Source organism: Protomyctophum bolini, assembly GCF_963924005.1.
Source record: "Protomyctophum bolini genome assembly, chromosome: 6".
NCBI classification, from domain to species: Eukaryota; Metazoa; Chordata; class Actinopteri; order Myctophiformes; family Myctophidae; genus Protomyctophum; species Protomyctophum bolini.
This window is the reverse complement of record NC_137867.1, coordinates 29,621,949-29,646,750: the sequence shown is the minus strand read 5'-3', so window position 1 is coordinate 29,646,750 and position 24,802 is coordinate 29,621,949. Positions and strand designations below refer to the sequence as shown.

Here is a 24,802-nt window from a genome sequence, read left to right as displayed (position 1 = left end):
GAATGGAAACGTACTAGTGCAGTGGTTTTCAAAGTTGGGGCTGGGGGGGATGGAAAGAATATATGAGCATGTCATTATTGTCAAAAATAACTACAAATACCTCACACATTGTGAGTTTTTTTTTAAAGTAATTTCACAATAGGGTTTGGGAACCTCTGGTCTAGTGGATAACTGGTTACAGTTTTAGATGAGGTGAGGTCAGTAATGTTAGAGATTACATTTTGGAAGTCAACCACCCAAGCCTGAAAGAAAATGCCTCAGTGCTGTGCTCATGGCTGCTCCAGGATGATTGGACAGTCCACACACACACACACACACACACACACACACACACACACACACACACACACACACACACACACACACACACACACACACACTCTCGCTCTCTCTCTCTCTCTCTCTCTTCCAGGCTGGAGAAAAAAACCAAAACAATAAACTATCAATTTCTCCTTTGCACTTACACTTCAATGCTAGGTACTAAGCTTTGGCAGAAAATCGTTCTTCTTGTTGCTGTCCGTTTCTATCATTTCCTCTGTTTTTCACCTGTGTAGAGTCGCTGGCAGTGGGCATTGGAAGATCCTACACACACACACACACACACACACACACACACACACACACACACACACACACACACACACACACACACACACACACACATTCCATCCGGGCGTATTAGCACTCCTCACAGCTTTAGTCTCCGTGAAATACTAGCGTCATGTCCAGGGCGTGTAGCCTACTTCGACATCATGGCTGAGGAATGTACTTGTACCCTACATGAAGCCACCTCATGCTACAGAAACAGGAGATAATACAAAGATAAAGAAAACTTTATTGCACATTAAACTTAACATAAAATGGGAATTTGCCTTTGGCACGTACATACACTGGCAATCAGTATACAACAATAAAAACATCATTGCATAGAATACACAACTGCATTAAAATAGAAATTGCATTCCCATAACACAGCAACAGTGATCATGGGCTGAAGGGATTAGATGGTAGAACTATTTAAAGTATTATTTAAAATGTCCACTGCAGTTGGCACGAACGAAGTCTTGTAACCCTTCTTTTCTGCTAATGGCACTCTACCTGTACGTCTCCTGCCTAATGGTAAGAGATCAGACTTAACTACTCATTTTCATAGCTTTGCCAATGTATATGTCAGAATCATGTTGCATGTCTCTATTTTGTGATATCATGCCCATAGCCAGGCTTTTAGAAATACTAAAATCATGTGTCTCAGCAGCAACTACCCCAAGAAGATTTTGTATATTACGATATAACAATACATTTTAATGCGTTATGAGAAGAACAATAATAACTGAACAATAACAGTTTTTCCCCCAAATTCCATTCCTGTGTATATGTGGTCTAATCAAAGGCTTATGCCCTTACTGATACCCGAAGCAATAGTCTAACGCTGAACAGCATGACTGCTGCATGGAAAAAAGTATTTAAATTGTAGGTTTGGAATTAAGCCTAGTTGTAGTTCACAAACCTTCCGTTTTCTTCCTGTATGTAATTTGCCTCCAGTAGGTAAAAATAAATGAATACCGTTATTATTTTTTAACCAATTTCATTTCATTTATTCATTTCATTTTATTTTAGCACATGAGTATCACAATACAATACAATTTATATCAAAGGATAATAATTCATTCATAATTAAGTTGTCTGATACACCCAGGGGCGAAAAGGAGCAGGGAGAAGAATAAATTGTTTCTGAGAGACTGTATGCACTGTTGTGCACTAGGAAGCAAGAAGACCATTTTTCATTAAATTCTGTTTCTTGACTGTGTTAATAATAACATACGTTTTATTTATATGGCACTTTTTTTTCTTGTTTTTATCATTAAACCCATAGCAGTTTCATCACGAACAATGCTGTATTGTATATCAAACCAATATTTAGCCCAGTTATTATGGTGATTGAACAAGTTGCAATATCATCTCCCTTTCCTCTCTCTGCTTTATAGATTTAGCCCCAAGACAAGGTCAGACACTGACTGAATGCACGCCAATCAGCTGTAGTTCCACCACACATTGGTACTGTGTACTGTGACTTATGGGGGGTAAACATGATGTCAAAAGTTCAGACTAGTTGCAATGGTGGTACAAAAAGATGGTGAAACCATTCTGCACAGCAAGCAGATGTTTTGACAAGACCTCTCATTATGGGGCTGAGATGGCTGAATGGTTTTTCTCAGCAGGCGTGAACTGTTTCAACTGTGAGAAGTTCTCGTGTGTCAGCCTCAGCGTGTTTTTCAACCCAAATGATGTACAGTCTCAGGCTTTATAGCTATCAGTTTACTGCAATTCTTGATGAACCTCTGTTGAACTCTGTAACTTCGCTTCACACTCCACATAAAGTACGTACTGTACAGTGCATATAGTAACCTAACCATCGCTGCAATAGAACCTGTCACCGCCAACCCTATGCACAAGAGTTAGTTGTAGTTTAGAGGATGCAGCAGGGATATTATTGATCAGAAAGTCATCCTTCCTCAAAAAAAGAAAGAAAATGGGAATAGTGACACAAATATTAGTAATACTGCAATGTGGCATACAGTATACAGTATAGTCTTGATTTATACTTTGGGGGATTATTTTAACCACTGAAATATAATAGCCAATATACAAGCTCACAACGCTTTGTACCGGTACATCCTGTGACATGTGAGCTTAGATCAGCTATTTGCGGAAGAGTTTTTTCTAATATATTTTCAACTATATGACATGCTGAAAACAGGGATGCCTAGTCAAACCTAGCTCAGAAATCTTGCGTCGTCTGAGATTTAAAGCACAAATAACATGCATTTTAAAACTGCTTTTAATATTTAATATCATATTGTCTATGTCCCTCAAAGTTATTTCTAATGGTTTGAGCCTCAATCACCATTCTGATATAACCAGTCCTTGTCATTTGACTTTGAAAGCAGTTTTAGCTGCAGTACCACAATGTCCTGAAGTGGTGGGGGTGCTGATATGCAGATTATTTAATATTTGAGTCATTATAATACTGATGCTAGATAAAACCAGGCTTGTTTCCATTCCATGCCAGCTTGGAAAATCAACAATGGTGGACATTGTAAACAAAGTAGAAATGCAAATTTGGAACTGAAGACTGAAGAAGAGGAGGAATTATACAAAGTATAGGGTGACATTGATGACATCACGATGAGGACAAAATCAGTTGAGCTGTTCCTGAGAGCAATTTCCATTAAAGCACTCATTATGATATGAAAGCCTGATTGTTCAAAATTGGTTATTTGTGGGGATGGAAAACACATATGGGAGCCCCAAAAACACAAAGTATGTTATAGGTTTATGTAGTGTTGTTTTGATTCAATTAATGCATTTCCTTGCATTGAACAGTATGAGGGGATATTGCAAATCACACACAGTTCAGTAGAAACAAGGCGTACAAGGCTTCCCTTCGTAGACCAGCTCAAGAGGGACACTGGCCTCACAAACGCAGAGGAACTCCATGTCACTGCATGGTCAATAGGGACAGTTGGAGGAAGAGGACTCGTGTTGTGTCTCGTGACCCCGACACGAAGAAATGAAGTCTCCCACTTTATATTTGGTTGAATACTGTATTTATTTATTTAGAGGTTTTTCGTGTCAGTTATTTGTGTTATTTGAAATTATACTCACTTATTTATTCACTTCTACGCTACCTTCTACACGGCTGACACCTTTCTTGGAAAAGAGCTAATTCTTGTCTGCTTCACTCAAAATGTAAATTCACGTAAAAAGATTATATTTCCACAATGTAAATTCAATTAATGTAGAGAACATAAAACAACAGATTTAAAGAACCTACCAACATGGTAATAGCTGTATAACATTTTTTATTTTTTTATTGAGATGTTCTTTATTATTATTTTATTGTACAGCACCTTGTAACAACTGTTTTGAAAGGCGCTTTATAAATAAAATGACCTTACCTTACCTTAAACACAATGCATAGGAAGTAGCATGAGTACAGATTAGACTGTGCTAACATCACAGTATCTGCTCCATTGCCAATAAAACTCAGACTGAGCAGTAGTAACGTATTTTCCAAACTTCTCAGCCTCCGGTAAATCACTATAAATCTCACCTAAGACTACCTACTTCTTGCACTATCAACCTGCCCCAGGCCTGGGGCTTTCTGACATTCTTTTTGGGAAGAATGATGAGATTTTACTCTGCACATTGACCTGGAGATATCAAATGAAATGTAGTGTTTTATTAAATATAACCTGTGATAGTGGTGGTAGCTTACTATCATAAGACTCACACAGCTCTCCTTTGTCAATATTTAATATAATGGTATTGATAGATCATACAAGCCACGACAAGACAAAAGGATAAACAGGGAGGAGGGGTGGCTACTGATACTAGTATAGGCAACTATTTTGCAAAACAAAATATGCCTATATTTCTCAAATGTAATTAAGTGGGCATAAATCATTGGTAATCCAAAACTAAGTGTTACATAACTATATATTCTGATATTGCTAGTTTGTTCAGTAGCAAAATAAATGTTCAGGTTGGGATACCAATTGTATCCATTCAGGAAAGATAACTCATACCGGATACAGCATAAACACGTGAAATTTAAATGAGCAGACACAATTGTAACTGGAACAATATAAAATTGAAGCTGATGAATGGGTACTCTCTTTTAAAATAACAATTCAGCCGATAGCTGATACTGATACAGATATATGTTTATTTAGTTATTTCCCCCCTTTGTGCCAGGGAAGCAAATATATTCAATACAAGAAATACATGTTCAGAATCTACAGCTTGGTAGGCTGCAGATACCGTAACCAACACACCAACATAGCCAACGCAAAATGTATGCTTATCAACAACAGATAAATATCGGTTAATGTTTTATTTACCGATAGCGATATTGACCGGTAACGACAAATATCGGCCGATACCGATATGTGGCCGATACATTGATGTCATCAGAATATAGTGCTTTTGTTTTCATCAAAAAATATCACTTACCCTATACCTTTAAATATAAAGTATTTTATGAAGTATTTTACAATTTAATACAATGTAATTAATGTGCTTTACTATTATGCCTTACCAACAGTTGTATGCTGAAACACTAACAGGCATATGCAGGCATTATCCTAGGCCAGATGCATCTCCAATCTGTATTGTAGTACCTACTTATTCATCATTACCATTGGTAAGAGGCAGCCGTGAAAGATCACCCTTGTCACTCGCAGCTGCCAAAAAATCCTCCCAAGTTGTCAACACACAGCAAAGGCACGGAACATGCATTGATCAATCAAATATTATCCAGACAGCCAGGACCTTAAGTCAGCCAGCCAGCCAGTCAGTCAGTCGAGAAGCCGTTCCGCATTCATTATTAATAACACAATTACGCTGCATCGCTCTCCAAGTGATATGGAGCTGATGGGAAGGGGATTAGTTATGTGGAATATGCAAGCGTGTCTGCATAATGCAGGATGGGCAAAGTGGTAGGTGCAGAGAGCTGAGGCACAAATATTATTATTACGTTCCTGCAGAGATTATTGTCAAACGGCGATGTCTTTCTGAGATGGTGGTGAAGTTCATCAGGGTGGGAATTGTGCATAGAGCACGCTGTTGGAGGTATCGTTTTCTACTGAGTTAAATAATGGCTACTATAAATTCCCCCTAACCTTTTCTATCTGGGGAAGTGCTTTTGCTGAGAATACCTGCTTGACATTCACACAGTTACAGATGTGTCCATCTGGGAGCTGCCCACAGTACAGTCACAACCTACTACTCATGAAGAAAACTCCCCTGGAGTGACTGGGGGTCAAGTGCCTTGCTCGAGGGCATAGTTTTTTTTGTTAAGAAACGGGTAACACGTTCACTTTCACCACCCAGATTTTTCCAGATGATTTGCAAATTTGCGACCTCCCATAAAACAGTATGCTTTTAGACTGCATGGAAAACCAGGGAATGAACTGAATACTTGTTAAAAGGGTCAAATGTGATCATGTAGTGCAAGAACTATGTTGGACTGGATATCTGTTGGTTTTGGCTGACACTAAATCCTCTGTCTTGCCAGGTTTGTCTGCCACTCAGTTTCGCGGTTATCTGTCAAAAATGAAAACAAAAAACTATATAAATGCAAAACAGCCTCTAAATTAGCTTCATTTAAAATTGAATTGACACATCATTTTGTTTTACATGCATCTAGGGCCTAGGCTAGTCTGTAACTCTTCAATTGTGGAGATGGATAATGATGGGGGGGGGGGGGACAGGGACAGGGGAGGTTGTGAAAGGGGCAGGAAGCGAGAGAAGATGTATTAACTAATGCAGTGAGGATTACCTTAACCTTTGATGTTCGGTGCCGAAATCCAAGGTGCTCAAAGCCTATATGTCCTTGAAGCAAATGCACCCAGTTATCCCTGAGGTGGGGGAGATATTCTAATCCCACAGTAGAAGTTGGACACCAAAGTCAACTTTCAATTGATTTTTCCTTTCTTTTCCAATTTTGCTTTTCACATATCGAGTCGCTTGTGATCCCAATGATGCTGTTGATCGGTCTATACACCCTGTTCCTCACCCTGTGTGTTGTGTGTGTGTGTGTGTGTGTGTGTGTGTGTGTGTGTGTGTATGTGTGTGTGTGTGTGTGGGGGGGGGGGGGTGGAGATTATCAATGTTCAGGATTCTTACCGTTTTTATTTCCTTCACTGCAGCTGCTGTGTCGGGTGGAACTCGCTGGGCGGCTCAAACAAACGAGACAGTTATAACGGAGGCCGATTCACCTCAGTCTGACGGTGCACACGGAACATCAAAGACAGGTACAACCGCCCTCTCCTCTGCCGCTTTCCCAATCTGTCTCCTCCCCCTAATCACTCCGTTCAGCACATCATTGCAGCAATTACGCTCCCCCTTCTATATTTTCCCCCTCAATCCACAATTTCTCATTCTCTGTTATCTCTCTGTGTGGGAGATCTGCGTGTGTGTGTGTGTGTGTGTGTGTGTGTGTGTGTGTGTGTGTGTGTGTGTGTGTGTGTGTGTGTGTGTGTGTGTGTGTGTGTGTGTGTGTGTGTGTGTGTGTGTGTGTGTGTGTGTGTGTGTGTGTGTGTGTGTGTGTGTGTGTGTGTGTGTGTGTGTGTGTGTGTGTGTGTGTGTGTGTGTGTGTGTGTGTGTGTGTGTGTGTGTGTCTTTTTTGTAACCTTTCCCCACCCTGTTTTTCATCTTTGAAAAATACTTTGAAAGTCTTTGCCTTGAGGAAATGTGTGCTGCCGTTTGAATAATTCACACAGTCACACCAATTTAGGTATAAAGACTCTAAAGCATAAGAAGGTCGAGATGGGGGTCTTGGTGTCCTCCTGCTACATCTCCTCCTGTTTGAAACGGAGGAGGCTCATTGCTCCTGTCCAGTTTCTACAAATAATGATAGACTGCATAACTTTGAATTAGAAATCTGTTGCTGTGCCATGTCGCAGTTTAATTGTATTTTTAGTTCACTTCCGCTTGCATAGGAATAGATGTTATTGTTTTGTTTTGAGAAGTGGGCAAAACATCTTTTCATTTATTGATTCAACCCAAGGTATCTGGATGAATGAACATCAAAGCCAATAGGTTCTCAAATCCTTTCTTATTCAACATCATGGCTTATTCAAGATCCTGTTTTCTATCTTGAATTGTTGGGTGTTATTTCTTGCATTTTCTTGCATTATTTCTTGTATTATTATGTGCTCATTCTAGAGATCCATTACGTTGCTGCTGCAGCGGTGTTCCTTGTAATTGTGATGAATTCAAGCTTGCCCTGCTGCAGGGAATTGTAGTCACTGAAACGAATGCCTATTACTATGTATGTCGGTCTGTATATCGGCTAATTAACTAAAATGTAAACTGTAATGATCGCGTTCTAAAACAACCGTGCTTTGTTATTCTTTTTCAAGGTTTAGGTGAAGAGGCAAATGGGCTGTATTTTGCGTGTCTTTAGTTTACTCAAGTTAGGGAATAAGACCTGGTACTTAAGACACGCAAAATACAGCCCAATATTATGTACTTATACAAAGAAAGAGCTATCTTCAATGTGTTTTCTGCTGCTTAATCCAAAAGACAAGAAATTCCCTGTAGTGTCCGATTGTCTTTACAGTTAACAAGCTTTACAGTAACAGCTTGTACAGATCTACAAGCTCACAATATTAAATATAAGGTATTAAAGTTAAATCTGACTTGCCTAAGCCTAAAATACCCTGTTACAAGTACTTCTCAGAATGGACAAAATTTGTATAATTCTTTAATACAGAATGAGATCATATCGACATTGGTATCGACACGTGTAAGTGCATTTGAGCATATGTGTGTGTGATCAAGCCAAGCCTTAGTACCTACACACACACACACACACACACACACACACACACACACACACACACACACACACACACACACACACACACACGTCACACACGAGTTGTGCAACTTCTCAGTCATGGACTTCATGCACCTCACTAAGCTGTATTTATCCTGGCATCATTCAGCAATACTCCTGGATAAACACCACTTTAATGTTCCACAGGCAATCACTCCCAGAATATGAAATTAGAGGCCAATATTTTGCTAGGTTGCTGCATCTTTATCTGGCTTTATGAAGGAATATTCAAAGCTGTGTGGCACACTACGTTGTATGTGTTTTAAACAGACTGTGATTTCTAAAGCACAGGACAAGATGCAATGACTCTATTTGTTTAGAGGCACTCCCACCTATCAGACTTAATAATGTTTGTTCTTTAACTTCTGGATATTTTACCATCAAGTAAAAGTACATTTCGTGACACACACAACCATAGTGAATTACCAGATTGTCGCAAGGTGATTAAAGTACTGAAATTGAATTTAAGAATTCAGTCATTTAGTTAAGAACTGTGAAAAACATGCATAGTAAATAGTTCATCCTCAGCCAAGTGTGACTGTGTGTGTAGTTTTGTGAGTGGGAGACTGGAAGCAATTTTATCAACTTGGACTTTCAGATTAATCACCTACAGTATATGTGCATGGCATCAACAGAGGTTTTGGCATAATGGATGACCCATTATAATGAATTGCCCATCTAAGAGCTTAAAGTTACTCACTCTGAGAGCACCATGGCCCCAGTTTGACATCTTATTTGGTGATGAATATAATTATCACATCCAAACCGCTGATTTGAACAGAAAGGATGGAAGCCTGGACACACACATGCATGCACGCACGCATGCATGCATGCACGCACGCACGCACGCACGCACGCACGCACGCACGCACGCACGCACGCACGCACGCACGCACGCACGCACACACACACACACACACACACACACACACACACACACATGCGCGCGCTGGCATGCATTGCTTGCTGGGCAAGGCAGCAGGTGTTCTCAAGTGCATCTCATTACACTTTGACTTAATTGAATATGTGGGGGGAAATTGGCAGTGAGGGGCCATGAGTGGAAGGTCTTTTAAATACTGATGGTCACCACTCAGCCTTATAACCACCAACTCTATACTTAGAGTAGTTGAATGGGGTCCCCCTGCTGGGGTCTGTACTCTGTAATTGGGCCCATCCTTTCCCCCTCTATACCAAATGCTTTGCTGAAAATAGCTTGCAGATCAGCTATTTTTGCAGAATGTTCACCTATTATGACATGCCCATGCAGAAAAGGGTTCATCTCGTTAATGCGAGCGACCACTGCGTCTCATCACGTGAACAACCACACTGCAACTCAAGGCCCTGCGCATGCTCATCTATTTACAGTACTACCAGTCTATTTTTAGAGCTGAAACAAGTATATTCTTCAGGGGAAGAAAGCAGCGTTGCACCAGTAGGGTTTAGGCTCATGTAGCAACAAAGTGCTGCATCTACAGTCTGACCTTCCATGCTGCATGGAATGTGAGATGTGCATGTTTTTAATTACAGAGAATCTTTGAATAATGGTTTTATATCACCCTCCCTCCCATGCCTCCCTCCCAGCTCCTGCAACCCATGTCCCCTTACACACACATAGAAATACCCACGCACGCACGCACTCATGCACGCACGCACGCGCACGCACGCACGCACGCACACACACACACACACACACACACACACACACACACACACACACACACACACACACACACACACACACACACACACACATACACACACTGTTTGTGCTAGTGCCAACCACAAATGACATAGTTAGCCATGAGTTGGAGCTCTGAGGGCTTTCTGGAGGATGAAGTTGGGTGGAGAACTGGAGTGTGGGTAATTGACGATGGAGGTTAAGAGACCTTGGCTGCATTTCTCACTCTCCCCTCATGCCCCAGCAGACTGCAAACATCTGCTGGGTCAGAAAAGAAAAACACGATCGTTTTTGTGGCGGCGGCGGTGGTAGGAGCAATGTCAGGGAGGGGTCGTGGTAGGGAGGGGGAATTCTGTGGATTCCATGGGTTATTTTAAGTAGGCCCAGAAGTTTGGTGGCTAATGAGAAGTACCACAGGGCTTATAGCTGAATACCATGTTATTCTCTCTGTGACTCAGGACGTAATGACTGCACTGCCCCATCCATTCACACCCCCTCTATCTCCCTTCTCTCTGGGGTGTGGGAATCGCTGGAGTCACTGCTGTCATCATGTACAACCAATCAGCACAGCCTGTTGTACGCTGCATGTCATTCTCAGCCATTTCCATCAAGGGCTATCTCAAAATAGTTATGGGCAGAACAGTTGATAATGCAGATATATAGCTATATACACTTCAGTCTTCTTTCACTTTCTCCCCTCTGTTTGGTGCCCCTCTAATGTTGGTGACATGTGCTGCAGAACCTAAAGCCCATTGGTTAATCCGTGCCTGTCTGTAGGAGTTATATCTAAAAATGTGTTTTAAGAAAATCAGCCTCCTGGCGTTATAATAGGCTGACGGACGGAAGAAATATTCTCTGCCATGCCTTCGGCGTGAGACAGCAGGTACTTCTTAAGGTGCTGTTTCAAAGACCAGTTTTTGCAGCATGGAAAAACTGGTTAAAAAGATAAGGCAGGTGGTGTTTATGCCTTGTTCTGTTCAACAGTCTGAGGGTAGCTGGGTAGAAACTCTGAAATCTGGTGTTCAGGCATTTGATACTGTGGTAGCTTGCCCGGGCGATGATTGAGTGATTCCCACTGCTTTTGATCACACTTCTGACAATTCTGTGTGACTATGGAGCATTTCCTTACTCATTGGCCTGCCCATATTTATCATTGGAAGACAAAAACAAATACAAGAAACCTCATTCTCCCATTCCACACATGCCATCACTGCCGTCAGCACAGTACAGCTTTGAAAACATGGGCTTCTCAGCACGCATTGCTTTGGTAGAGAGTCAGAGCGCGTCAGACCAGACTCCCTGCTAGATAAATAAATGATCAGCACCAAACAAACATCAAAGAGGGATTGTGTGCTTCAAAGGAAATAGGAGCCTTGCATACCCACCAGGTCCTATAGAAGAGACTGTGTCAGACATGTTTATGCGTTAAGTGTATGGCCGCACACACCTACCGGTATACCACATTATGCTCACAATTGCATGCATTATGCGTCGATACACACATGCGAGCATGCGTGTGCGCACACTCACACAATCAACTTACTCAAGGCACAGAAGGAAACACATACACACCTGCACTCACAGTCTATCATTCAAAGGGTGTATGTCTTGATCATCCCCCGCTGAGCTAGACATCCTCTCCTATCTGTTATATCGGTAGGATCAACTGGAATATAACCCAAATGCAATTTACAATTTACAATGTAGGCATTTAGCAACTGCAACTGTAGCTAATGCTTTGATGTAGTGTGCTTACTGACCCAATGCCATTTCTCTCCTTTATGACTTCTCTGAGAAAGTCTGTTTTGTTTTAATCTCTAACCACAAAATGACACCGTTATTGAAATGTTATGGCCCCACTTATGGCTTTGTGTGTCAAGGTTTAAGGATGACTTTAATACTGTATTCTATTAGGGACATTATGTTGGTGAATAACAATGAAAAACAAACAAGATTTAATTTTAATTTTATATAATATCTGAGATCTATTTTTTATCGATTGTACCTTTGCAGGGTATTTCCATCAGTAAGTGAGTTTTACATTGTCATTTTGTAAATCCAAAGATTGAACTATCTTTTCAGTTGAGTTTTCAGATATGATATTGTATGCTCTCAAGGAGCATCCAATTCACTGATATAATGGAACAAATAGCAAGAGTGTTCTCATAATTATATATTAAACATCTACATATGCCCCCAAGAGATAAGTAAGAGATAAGATAAACCTTTATTGATCCCTGGAGTAAAATTCCAAATGATACAAAGCAAACCACCAATAAAAACACTATAAAAACACAATAGCAGGGGAGACATGTTTTTTAGTGTCTAGGTGATTTACTCAGATCATTATGCGACTAACACGGCAGACAATAAATTACATTTAAACTGTATTTGTTGTATTTTGTGGCTGTAATCATTTGTGCTGGAATGTTTGGAAACATTGGAGTAAAACAGATCTATATTTTGATGTATGTGTACACAAAAAAACATTAACAACTAAATATTTTCTAGAAATCAAACTCATTAACAATGGATTAATACAATCCCTAAAATGAATAAAGTAGACAAAATAAATATTTTTGAAGTTTTAGGGGGGGGGGGTAAATACTTATTAGAACTGGAATTGTATTACATGTATTAATGCCTGTACTTTTTCTCCATTTTTGTCATCCTTGTCTTTTTCCTCCCTCCTTTTCAGCCCTCTACGTTGCATTCCTTCTGCTTCTATTCTATCGTTCTATTGAGGAATGTCTATCTTCTAACTCAGTCGACCTATCGACTAGGTGTGTATACTGTACTGTACTATACTGTACCTTTCACTCCCTCCCCCTCAAACTAATTTGTTATTGTGCTCTCAGACCTCTTGGCTCTTCCATCAATAATGCATATTATCAGATTGTATGTGACTGTGATGTGTGTGGTCAGTGTGTGCCGGCCCTGTGTTATCTGAAAATAATAACGGATTAATAACCGTGCACACGGACTATCTGTTGGTATGGATCGCTCAGAGAAATGGAACCTGGTGCATGTGTTGTACTGTATGCCTGCCTGTGGCAGTGCTTGTATGTCAGAATACATCATGTGCATGACTATATTATGCCAGTGATGTCCATCCATGTTGGGTATAGTCCGTTCTTTTTTAACCACTTAAGCCCTACTGTATAATATATTTATACGTTTCTTTTTTGTTATCGATTTTTTTCGAATAAAAATAACAAATAATTACCGTTATACTGTTGTATAACAAATTGAGAAAATAGCCAATCTAACAGACATCAGCTATTTTCTATATACTTTTGACAATTTTGAAAGATTTTGGAAAATTGTGACTTTGTGGAAACTTTTGTAAAAGATATGCCCAAAATATAGGACACCAGGGTAAAAGTGGTTTTAAGGGAGTAAATCAACCCTTTCCATCTTTTGAAGTGTGTGTCGTTTGCATCTTGTTTCAGTTACTTGTATTTTTCCCTGCACTGGTGTTAAAACGTGTGCATATATTGTAGGGAGCTGAAGATCACAGCATGTCCGGTATAATCTTTGTAAACTTCCTGAGATTGACAGTCCGATTTCATTCCAACTTGTATTGTACACTGCATCCCTGCCTGTCATTGTTATACATGGAAGTGGCTAACAAGTTAGCCTTCCACTTTACCTCCCTATCAATCTCTTCCCTGCTCTTCTCAGGCAGGATATAGTAGCCACTTGATCTCAGCAAGCCAGCTGGGTGGAAATCTATAATGATGACCTGGTGCCCTACTCCCCTTTCTCTCCTCCCCTCCTCTCCTCCTTCCAACCCTGGAAGATCGTCTGCGCGACCCCAGACTTCTGCCACCACCACCACCACCCCCACCACTGGTATGGAGGACTACGACATTCACTCGGCAGCCAGCATCCTGGCTTCGGTGAAGGAGCAGGAGGCACGCTTTGAGCGTCTGACCCGCGCCCTGGAGGAGGAGCGACGCAACGTCTCTCTGCAGCTGGAGCGTGCCAACTTGCCTCCCGACAGGCTCATTGGGGCCGTGCCCCCCTCTGCCACCACCACTAATGCCACCAGTCAGCCCCTGGCGTGGCAGCAAGTGGTGATGCAGGTAAAAAAAATAACATGCCATCACCCTGCTCTCCCTCATAACTAACTGCCAAACCAGACCATGGCTCTGTCTGCTTTTACCTGCACATACTTACCCATCAGTCTGCTGTTCGGCTATCCACACCAGTGGTTCTCAAGCATTTTAATGTCAAGGACTCCCAGATTGATATTTGTCCACGGACTCCCATTTGAAAATATATTTTACCAAGGACCCCCGTAAGAGAAGATTTGAAAAAAGATGTCAAATCTTTGTGAAAAATAGCCGATCTACAAGCTCACAACGGAAATATCGCGACGTGTTTGAGCTCGGCTATTCTCTAATTGCCTAACAATGAATATGACAACATTTTGCTGGGGACCTCCCTGGAATCCTCCAGAACCTGTTTTGAGAACCAGTGATCCACACGCTATCAACCCCATTCCTTCTGCCTTAGCAGCTCCCTTTCATTTCCATGCATTTGGGTCATCACTTTACTTCTGGGGAACATATCTACAGGGTCCACACTAGTTTGACTTGGAGCTCTCTAATATCTTTGTTCAATGTCTCTGTGATTGCATGCAGAGCCCTGTTTGATTTACATTCCACCGATCTGGGTTGTTGGAGCAGCAATCAGTTGTGGTGACTGACTCATCCTTTGAGATTCTACCTTTCATTCCCTCCTCCTCTGACACTGTCACCTCGTGCCACCGACACCCAATCCCCATCTCCTTTCACTCCATGCTATTTGATATCATCTGCTGCTGGCATTTCTGATTGGATTTAGCCTTTCATCCAGCTTGGTCTGTCCGTCTGGCATTGCATTGGATGTCAGTCCTGAGTCCTGAGCCAGGAGGCTCTTGTGAATCGTGTCTCCTGCTGCTGGAGGATGTGTGAGACGTGAAACAAAGCAGATGTTTAATCCTCTAGAAATGTCATCTGTCACCACATCCCATTGATTTACAGCCCGTCCATCGAATTACTGCCCTCCGAGAGGAAGTGATACAGTCCATATTTCCTCTGTTATTCTTACTGCTGCGGTGTCTGGTGTCATTGGATCTTTCTACCACAGGCACTTTTCAACAAGCAGTGATTTGGTTGAAGCCAGTGGAACTGGGATGCACCTATTCACCTCTTATTGCGGTACCTGTAATCACAGTAAAGATCACCCTCTCTAAGTCTAATTTATACGCTATACTTTTTAATGGTGAGTGACACAGACACTGTCCTACAACAAAACCTAATATGGCTTACTCATTCACATTACTGATAGTGTAAAAGCATTGCATGCTCACTCCCAGTAGGCCAAGGAAGGACCTCAATTCAGAGGTATTCACATTGAACTGGTGTAGCACCACCATGAGGTAAGTTTTTTGCAACCTGGCCTGGTAATACCTGTAATCCGAGGAGTACTTTGTGTTAGTTGCTGTATAAGTCTGTCCAGAATGCAGCCCCCTCCTAATCCATGTTGCAAACACCTGGGACAAAATAAAATGAAGAGGCTGCAGGTAAAATACAGCAGAATAAACTAAACATTTCACCCACTCCATCACCACAGGCACTGCAGATCAGTATCTGGATGGCCGGGTTTCCTTCTGTAGCCTATGTTTTTTGTGTGTGAGCCTGTCTGTGTTGCTCTGTGTGTGTGTGTGTGTGTGTGTGTGTGTGTGTGTGTGTGTGTGTGTGTGTGTGTGTGTGTGTGTGTGTGTGTGTGTGTGTGTGTGTGTGTGTGTGTGTGTGTGTGTGTGAGTGTGAGTGTGTGTGCACGCTGGTGCGTATATATCAGCTATTTCTGGTGAAAGGATTTGGTGTCGTCGGAGAAAATGAGGGGCGCCAAGGTGGGCCCCTGGGCTGGGATACACCAGTCAACAAAGTACATACAGTATACAGTAGGGTTTAAGTGGTTAATATGACAGCCTGTAAATTTGTCCACTCTGTTACTCCACATACCAGCCCTCATCATGTGCACCTCCCTGACACACGCACGCACGCGCGCGCGCGCACACACACACAATGGTCCCTTGGATGCATGGTGATGAATTAATTTGGACCAAGGATCAGCAACTAGGAGCTCTGGTTCACACCTGCAGGGGCATATGCTCAATGAGGTCTGCCATGATTTAGATTTGGGGTCAGGAGGGAAACTGGTTCCAGGTCTGATTACTGGAATCCCAATTCCCAAATACATGCCTAATGAGATTAGTTGTCGATCTGACCAAAAGCTCACCTTGGCCATGGAACAGATATAGGTTCCTAACTCCATGTTGCCCAAATATCCAGTGAAATAGTGGGCTTGTCAAAAACGGTTTGTTGGCTTGCTTGCTTGAAAGAACTTTACTTTTGTATTTTAGTTCTATTGAACAAATAAGAGAGCAGGAGAGGGAAACATCGTAAAGGAGACCGAGGATAGAATGTCCTCCGATTCTGTCCAAGGCGGCAGGGACATGTCCCCAGGAAACATACTCTGCACCTCCACTGGGCATGGTGTCAGGTTTTTAACCCAATTCTATGCTAGCAGGGGAATATCCTGGTTCAGAGACAAACTGCTACACCATCAGTGTGGTGACCCAAGCATGAAAAACTGTTGGATCATCACTGCGCCGCACACTTTACATGAGAGCTAAGGAACAGATCTGATTTAGCAATTTGTAAAACACAGATTTATATGTAGAGTACCATTTACCTAAAAGGCAATACTTGAATCTGTGTGCAGATATGAAAGTAATAAGTCAGGTTGAGTCCTCAAAGATTCCACCAGGGAGAAAATAATCATGCTTATCATTACTGAATGTACAAATGGATTGCCAGAGAGACCTTGACCACCGCAGCAGCATGGGGCTCTTGTAAACACCATTGCCCTACATTCCAAGACCTTTCTACATGAATTGTGAATATTTATTCAGCCAGAAAGAACACATAATGACCTACTACTGTTCAACAGCAAAATAGTGGGGGTGGGATTGGACTGACCACAACATCAACACTATAAGATGCTTTGTTACTGTGCTCTAATGGAGTTATTAAACAGTTGCATATTCAGTCACATAGACTAGGGGGTCATCTTTAAATATCTTCATTCATCGTCAGTCTGCTGGGACATGCGACATTATTGTTGTTGGCGGTGGCAGTGCACACAAAAAAACATGGCCTTTCTTCTTTCTTCCTTAGTCTGGCATCAGGTTTGCCTGCGGTAATTGATTTTAGCCTGGAGTGGCATCAGAGCCCAGACTCTGAAAGGTCAAGTGTTGAATGGTGACGGCTCTATGTACGCAGAGTTGCAGCCAGCACTCAGACAGCCATGACTGTCTGGAGTGGAAGGGCTGCGGAAGGTGACCTCATTTCATATACACCAGACGCCTTATCTGTCTACCCACATCTACTGTCCCTTAGTGCATGCCAGGGAACGCACGCACACACGCACACACGCACACAAACACACAGGATGGAGCTCATCAAACCGTGCATGGAGCCAATCCTCCAACCTCATTGAAAAGGAAATGTAGTCTGGTTTCCTCGCACAGCAGAGACAGTCACAATTTGGTGTTTGGTATTCAGATGCCAAATTCAGCAGGTTCTCTCGGCTATACCGCAGCGCACGCCAATCCTCCGACCCCCTCGTGCAAATGTTATGGAAAGTTTTCAAAGGCTTGAGAGCTTTTGAGAATGAGAACAGTGCAGCCTTTGATATTGTCTGCTGCTGTATGCGAGCGAAGACGCACAGGCCTCCAGCCTAGTGATGGCAATGCAGCACTCACCCCCACCATGCCCTCCAGCCCTTATCCCTATGTACAACCCCCCCCCCACGCCCCGCCTAGCCCACAATGAATGCAAAGATCTATATTGGTGAGTGTACATCTAACCCTTCTAGGGGCATGGGCCTGGGAGCCCCCATGCTCTCGTAAATCACCTGCCTAACAATGAGCCTTAGTGTCCGTCCGTCCCCCACTCCTTTCCCCTCCTAGTACCGTCAGTCAGGAACCTCCCATAAAATGTCCTAATTACCTTGGTGTGAAAGCTGGCTGCTTTGTTTATTTTTGCACCCCCACCGTTCCCTTGCCCGACACCCCCCCACTTTTCTGTGTACTCTTTTTTTTTTTTTTTTTTTTTTTTTTTAATACTGTTTTTATTAGGCATTTTTGTAAGACAATTTCAGATTTAGACAATGATAAGTAATTCAGTTAATTAAAAATGAAAAAAATAACAGGCAATGTAAATGTTCCACATACAGTATAATAAAAAAGACATAAGTGTAAAACAAAAAAACAGTTAAACAATGACAAGTGTGAACAGACAAACAAAACAGACAACAGGACAGACACTCTTGCTCTCAAACTTCCAACATGTTATGAATTAAGTAAGTTTAGACATTCTTTTTTAAATAATAAAAAATAAAATAAAGAAAAAACACTCAGTTCCTTTTCTTTCAGTTCCTTTTCTTTCTTTCCAATTTTCTATTGTGCTATCTATTGTGTTGGAGGGGTTAGCGTGCACCTATTAAAATATTCAATAAAGGGTTGCCATATCTTCACTCCCTCTCAATTCAAATTTAATCTTTTCCAATTGTAAGTAATGCCCTGTGTACTCTTTTAAGTCCATTGTCCGTGTGTGTGTGTGTGTGTGTGTGTGTGTGTGTGTGTGTGTGTGTGTGTGTGTGTGTGTGTGTGTGTGTGTGTGTGCGTGCGTGCGTGCGTGCGAAGGTGGAATTTAACAGGACAGGAATTTCTTTAGTCAAGGTTGGAGACGGATACTTTCTCTTTGCATTCAAAGAGAGAGAGAGAGAGAGAGAGAGAGAGAGAGAGAGAAAGAATCCCTTTTGTTACTACAGGGTTATTTATATTCCTCTAGGGTTGGCTCAGACCTTCATCCTTCAAATCAGCCCCAACGCCAGTGGCCCTAATGCCTGTCCTGGTGTACCTCCCTGCCATTCGATCTCAATCCATTAAACCATTATGGTCACTAAAAGCACCGAGAGGGTCTCTGAAAACTGCTTCCATTTTCCCTACCCACGCAAGTCCTCCCTATGGAATAGGGGAACACGGGATCTCAATGTCGATGAAGGGCAAAGAGTCTTAGTCTGGACAGCTTTAATTGTGTGTGTGTGTGTGTGTGTGTGTGTGTGTGTGTGTGTGTGCGCGTGTGTATGCAGGCACAGATGTGGCTATTGTAGAAGTCACATTTTTGCCAGATGCTTGAAAAGTGTCTGGACAACATGTTCACCTACCTCTACTACTAGTGACCGTAGTTGGCTCAGTCCTCATTGGCTGCCTCTAGGCTGCCTCTAAGCCAATGGGAGACTTAACCATAAAACCTATAGTCTGAACGGCATAAATCCCATACTCTAAACGCTGCAATGTGAAGCTGTGAGCAGAGGCTGAGGCTGAGGCACACAAACTGATTATAGATGTTCATAAACGAGAGCTTGCTGCAGCGTCATAGTGTAAACACAACATTGCGAAACACAAACATTGATATGTTAGGAGGCTTTCAACTGTCAACTCTCAGTAAGACGTCAGCGATGATGATGTACGATAATAAGAGCACCCCTCACTTCACAGTTCACACAGGTGTGATTTTTATTATAACATAATAATAATTGGAATTATATTATTTGCTTGCTGTAGCCTATATACTGTGCCATTGTCTGTAGTACTGATGCAGGGTAGGTGGAGGGTAGATTCATGAATGGGGGACTTCTGTCAGTCCCTTGGCACAGCGAGTGTGGGCTGAGCCCACATGTGTTTAAAATAAAGTGCCTCTCCTTTACAGGACCCCAGTGCCACTTCAGGAATGTGACCTCAGTGCTTCCCAGTGTCCAGCAGGATAACCAAACAAGGCTGTATACCCCCCACCCCTCATAGAAAACCTAAATCTAAACCAGTCTGCATGCCATGCAGCTTTGTAGCCAGAATGAAGATGTGTGGTTCTTCAAAGCCTTGATTTAATTACACTCATGAGTTGAAGGTACGGGTGCGACATTTTTACTATGTGACTTACAAGCATGTAAATGGGGAGAAAATGAGGACCAGGAGTGGCAATGAACCATGTTTTGGAGGGGCTGAAGGAGTAAATATGTGTTCATTCATTGGACGTAACATTCCTGAGCTCTTCAAAGTGCCTCATGGTTTTAAGTAGACCTAGTTGGTTAAGGGGAGTTGAGTTCTTGAACAGTTGTGATATTTTTGTCTATTCGAGCGCAATAGTAGGCTACATATAATACTGATTAACTAATTTAAGAAGATAAATCCAGGGCACGACGAACCCCCATCATGGACCTCTAAGAAGAAAGAGGTTAGAGAGGGAGTATAGGATGAGAAATATGGTGGGGGGAGCGGTGACGAAAATGATAACAGATGGAGAAACATGGTTAGTAGGGCTTTTATATATGGCCGGAGGTGAACTGATTGGAAATGGCTTGATAGGAGGTGGAGGTACAGTAGCTGGATTGGAGGTTTGCAGGTGTTTATTTAAGTGACAGAGTTTGGAAGCGCTCATCAGTGAAGCGTATCTGTGTTTTTTATGGGGTGGGGTTGTTAGCCCCACGCCCAACCCCCAACCTGGAGGACCTTTCGTCCTGAAACCTGCCCGGCTTGGTAGAACCTGCCAAGGGTATGACCCCAGGGTCACGGAGGAACACAAGCCTCCCCACCACGCCAAGGTAACAACACAGCCTTTTATACTAGTTATTAACTATTGCTGCAGCACTCCACCACAGCCTTTTATACTAGTTAACAACACAGGGGAGGCATAGACCTGATTGCCACATTGTGCATTACCCTGGAGCAGTCACTTGAGTGGAACGCACCGTTATTCATGAACTTTATCGATTACGAGAAGGCTTTTGATAGCATGGACAGGGAGACCCTCTGGAAGCTTCTCAGAGACTATGGTGTACCAGAGAAGCTAACCAACATCATTAAAAACACGTACGAGGGAATGACCTGCAGGGTGATCCATGAGGGCCAACTCACCTGCGCCTTTGGCGTAAAAACGGGAGTGAGGCAGGGGTGCTTGCCTTTCCTGTTCCTGCTGGCTATGGATTGGGCAATGAAGCAATCCACAGCAGGCAAGAAAAATGGCATTCAGTGGACAATGTGGACGCAGCTAGACGATCTGGATTTTGCGAATGACCTGGCCCTTCTATCTCACACCCATCAGCAGATGCAGGAAAAGACCAGCACCATCGCAACTAACTCCGCTCGCCTCGGTCTTAACATTCACAGAGGGAAAACCAAGTCCTGAGAGTGAACTCTTCCAGCACTGCACCCATCATGCTGGAAGGCGAAGCACTGGAGGAGGTTGACGAATTTGCCTACCTTGGCAGTATTGTCAGCAAGCGGGGAGGAACAGATGCAATGATATTGTATTTAGTTTGATGGTCTGCTCGTGTGATATTACAGATTACCTGTGCAACATTTATTTTTTATTGTTCCACCCCCTGTGATGTCATGTGGGTCAATACATCATCACCATAAATTATAATTCAAGGCACCACTCACTTCACACTGAGTGCGATTTTGAGAGGCGCTAGCCCCTCCAAAGTTTGGCTTTCGGAATTACGTCAGATGGCGGAATTACGTCTATGGACTTAGAGAACTATAACAAACATAGAGTAGCAGCCAAGTCTATGAACTTTTAAGGTGTGTTCGGATATAGGCACACTGAGCACACTGCCAATACAAACTATTGAAACTAATAGGCGAACACCCATAATGTTTGTTTTAGAGCAGTGGTTCCCAAAGTAGGGTCCGGGGACCCCAGGGGTCCTTGAAGGACTTCCAGGGGTTCCCCAGCTAAATGATAGTTAGGAACCAAATGGACCCTTATGTGTCTGTAACTCTTTTGATTTGTACACTCTCAGAGTTAAATTAACATTGATTTTACAATATAAATTGGGGGTCCCAGAGATAGAAATACCATTAAATGGGGGTCCGTAGACTAATATGCATGTCAAACTGGGGGTCCTTGAAATTAAAATGGTTGAGAATCTCTGCTAGAACTGTAAAAATCTTCTCTTATGAGGGTCCCTGGCATATCGTGTGTTTGAAACTTTGTGTGTACCCCATAGTGATGATTTGATTGGCTGAGCATTGTGTGTACCCATAGCAACAATTTTATCTGATTGATTGATCCTATTCTGTGTGTCCGACTGTCCGTGGTACACTGGCACGTTGCCACAATTGGCATCCTCACTTTTCTGTCCTCACTTTTAAGAATTGAGGATAAAAAGTGAGGACAGAAAAGTGAGGATGCCAATTGTGATTGGCCGGAATGTGATGATGTCTCACTTCACATGAGTGTGACTTTTTTATTTTACTCAGTCATGGGTTCCCAACCCCACTTTGAAAAGCACTGGTTTAACTGATGGACATTGGACTATAAGCACCACTGGCAGGTACAGTAGTGTGCATTCAGCTCTTGTCCTTTGCCTGTCTTTCTTGAACCATAAACCCTTGTCCATATTTTCAATGTTCAAGTTCAATCCAATTCAAGTAAAAAAAAGTGACTCAATGAAGGAGTAGATGTACACCAAAGCGGCTGTACCACACTGTATCAGCCACAGAATGAGTGAGTTAGGATGTTGGAGAATGAGAGAATGGAAAGGATTGGATTGACTTGGTATGCACTGTTCCTGAGTGTCTGGGAGAGGTAACAGCCAAAAGGAGGGCAGTGACTGGCCAGGGCAAGAATGTGAGAAAAGATACTTAATGTTCTCTGTCATATAGTCTGACCTGAATGGTTTGTTTTTTTAAACCACCAGAAAATAAGTCACTAAAAGCAAAACTAAACACTGACTAGACCCTAATCCTCTGAGTCTCTGTATCCAATTTCATTCTCAATGAAAAACACAATGTAAAAATGGATTCTGCTGCTGCTAGCATAAACAGAAGGTAGGCTCTGGCAGAAAATATTTACCCTGCAGCCAGGTACACAGTAAATACATAAATTGTGGGGTTTTGCCATTGGTGGCTCCAACACTATGGAACAATTTCCTGATTGGCAAAGTCAGTGTCATATTTGTATTAGCCTCTTAAGACAATAGACATAGCCTACATGTTTATACCTGTATGTATCTGAACAAATTATTTTGTATGGTTACCAGTCCCCTAATTACTTTCTGTCTTTTCCCTCCTCACTTCTTCAAAATCGTCTAACATCTTGGAAAGGAGGCAGAAAACATGATTTTAACAGACCCAGCTTCATTGAAGGTGGCTAGCTGTCAAGCCTTACTGGCCAACATTAACCTTTCCACCATCTGTTTCACAGACCCTGTCCTGACTCACATTGTCTTTGATTAACAGCTGTGGGTTATTTACTCCACATACCTGTGTTCATTCAATATGGCCAGCTACTACTCAGTGCCTACCTGGTAAAGTGCTGTGCGCAACCTTTTCTTCTATATCATACCTTTGCATAACAATACTACCAAGAGTACAATTGCAGTTCCTTACATTATTTTGAACTCCATTATTTATAAAGTATTTTCACAGCAATACTGTGAGATTTTCATGGATTTAACACAAATTCACTGTGAAGTCGGCATTGTGAAATACTGTTCAAAAAGAGAGAAAACTTCCACTGAAGTTGAATATGTTCTAGCTCTGATCCATAGCTCTAATGCCGTTGCATTAGAGCTATGTTACTCTCGACTTCCTGCACTCGCATGAAATGCAGACCAGCCTCTCGACTGTAGTGAAAATAAAAAGAACGTTTTCACTACTCACCAATACAAAGACGGCTTGTGTGATTACAAAGCCTACTTTCCACGGTGGACACTCTCTGAGCCCTCCACCACATGTATAAAACACACTTTTTGGCCAGAAAGGGATTGTTTTTCACCGGAAGGAAAAATCTTGTTGGGGTATTCTCTTAGCAATATCGGTAGAGGGCGCAGTGGAGTAACAAAGTATTTTTCTTCTGGTGAAAAAAAAAACCTTTTCTGGCCAAAAAGTGTGTTTTATACATGTGGTGGTGGCTGACCAGCCTGCGTGGGGGCCTAATGACATCTAGTTACGCGGCATCGAGTACAGGAAGTCGAGAGTAACATAGCTCTAATGCAATGGCTCTAATGCAATGCCATAGCTCTAATGCAATGGCATTAGTGCTATGGCATTGCATTAGAGGTTTATAACGTGACAACAGTGATGCTGTTAACAGTGTTATTTAAAGTCTGGTGCCAGGGTCCTTCATTTAGAACAAGTGGGGCAGCATGGCAAGCAGCTACTCTGACCTAAAAGGAATGCAATACTTCAGCCATTTATCCGTTCGTTCTGAGGATTCCTTCTTTCTTTCTTTTTTTGTCCAGTCATCTTTTTCCTTCTCCTAATACTATCTGACCAGCCGTCTCTCTCTCTCTCTCTCGCTCTCTTAATGTTGTCCCTAAAAGGAAAGCGTCCTGAACCGAGCCTCAATTTGCATTATTAGATTAACATTCTTCCTCGGGGCTCAGTCACAGTAAATATATGTGAATCTGAATTCTTTCACGTACTTCTCACCCCCTCCCTTATATCAAGTGCAATGATGGGAATGGGACAAAGCGTTGCATGAGAAAAGAGTTGCGCGCAAGAGTGGGGGCCGTGTGTGTGTGTGTGTGTGTGTGTGTGTGTGTGCGCTTGAGCATGCAGATGGGATGCCTTTGCCTCAAAGTAGCCTGCC

At 42.3% G+C, this 24,802-nt stretch overlaps 1 protein-coding gene across 1 annotated transcript in view; it reads left to right on the top strand.

Annotated features, from left to right (window-relative positions):
- arvcfb (ARVCF delta catenin family member b) overlaps window positions 1-24,802 on the top strand; it is a 242,226-nt gene that overhangs the window by 78,616 nt on the left and 138,808 nt on the right. The window contains exon 3 of the mRNA XM_080766507.1: window positions 6,714-6,818. The gene's annotated coding sequence lies outside the window, so the exon portion shown is untranslated. The remainder of the gene's footprint in view (window positions 1-6,713; window positions 6,819-24,802) is intronic.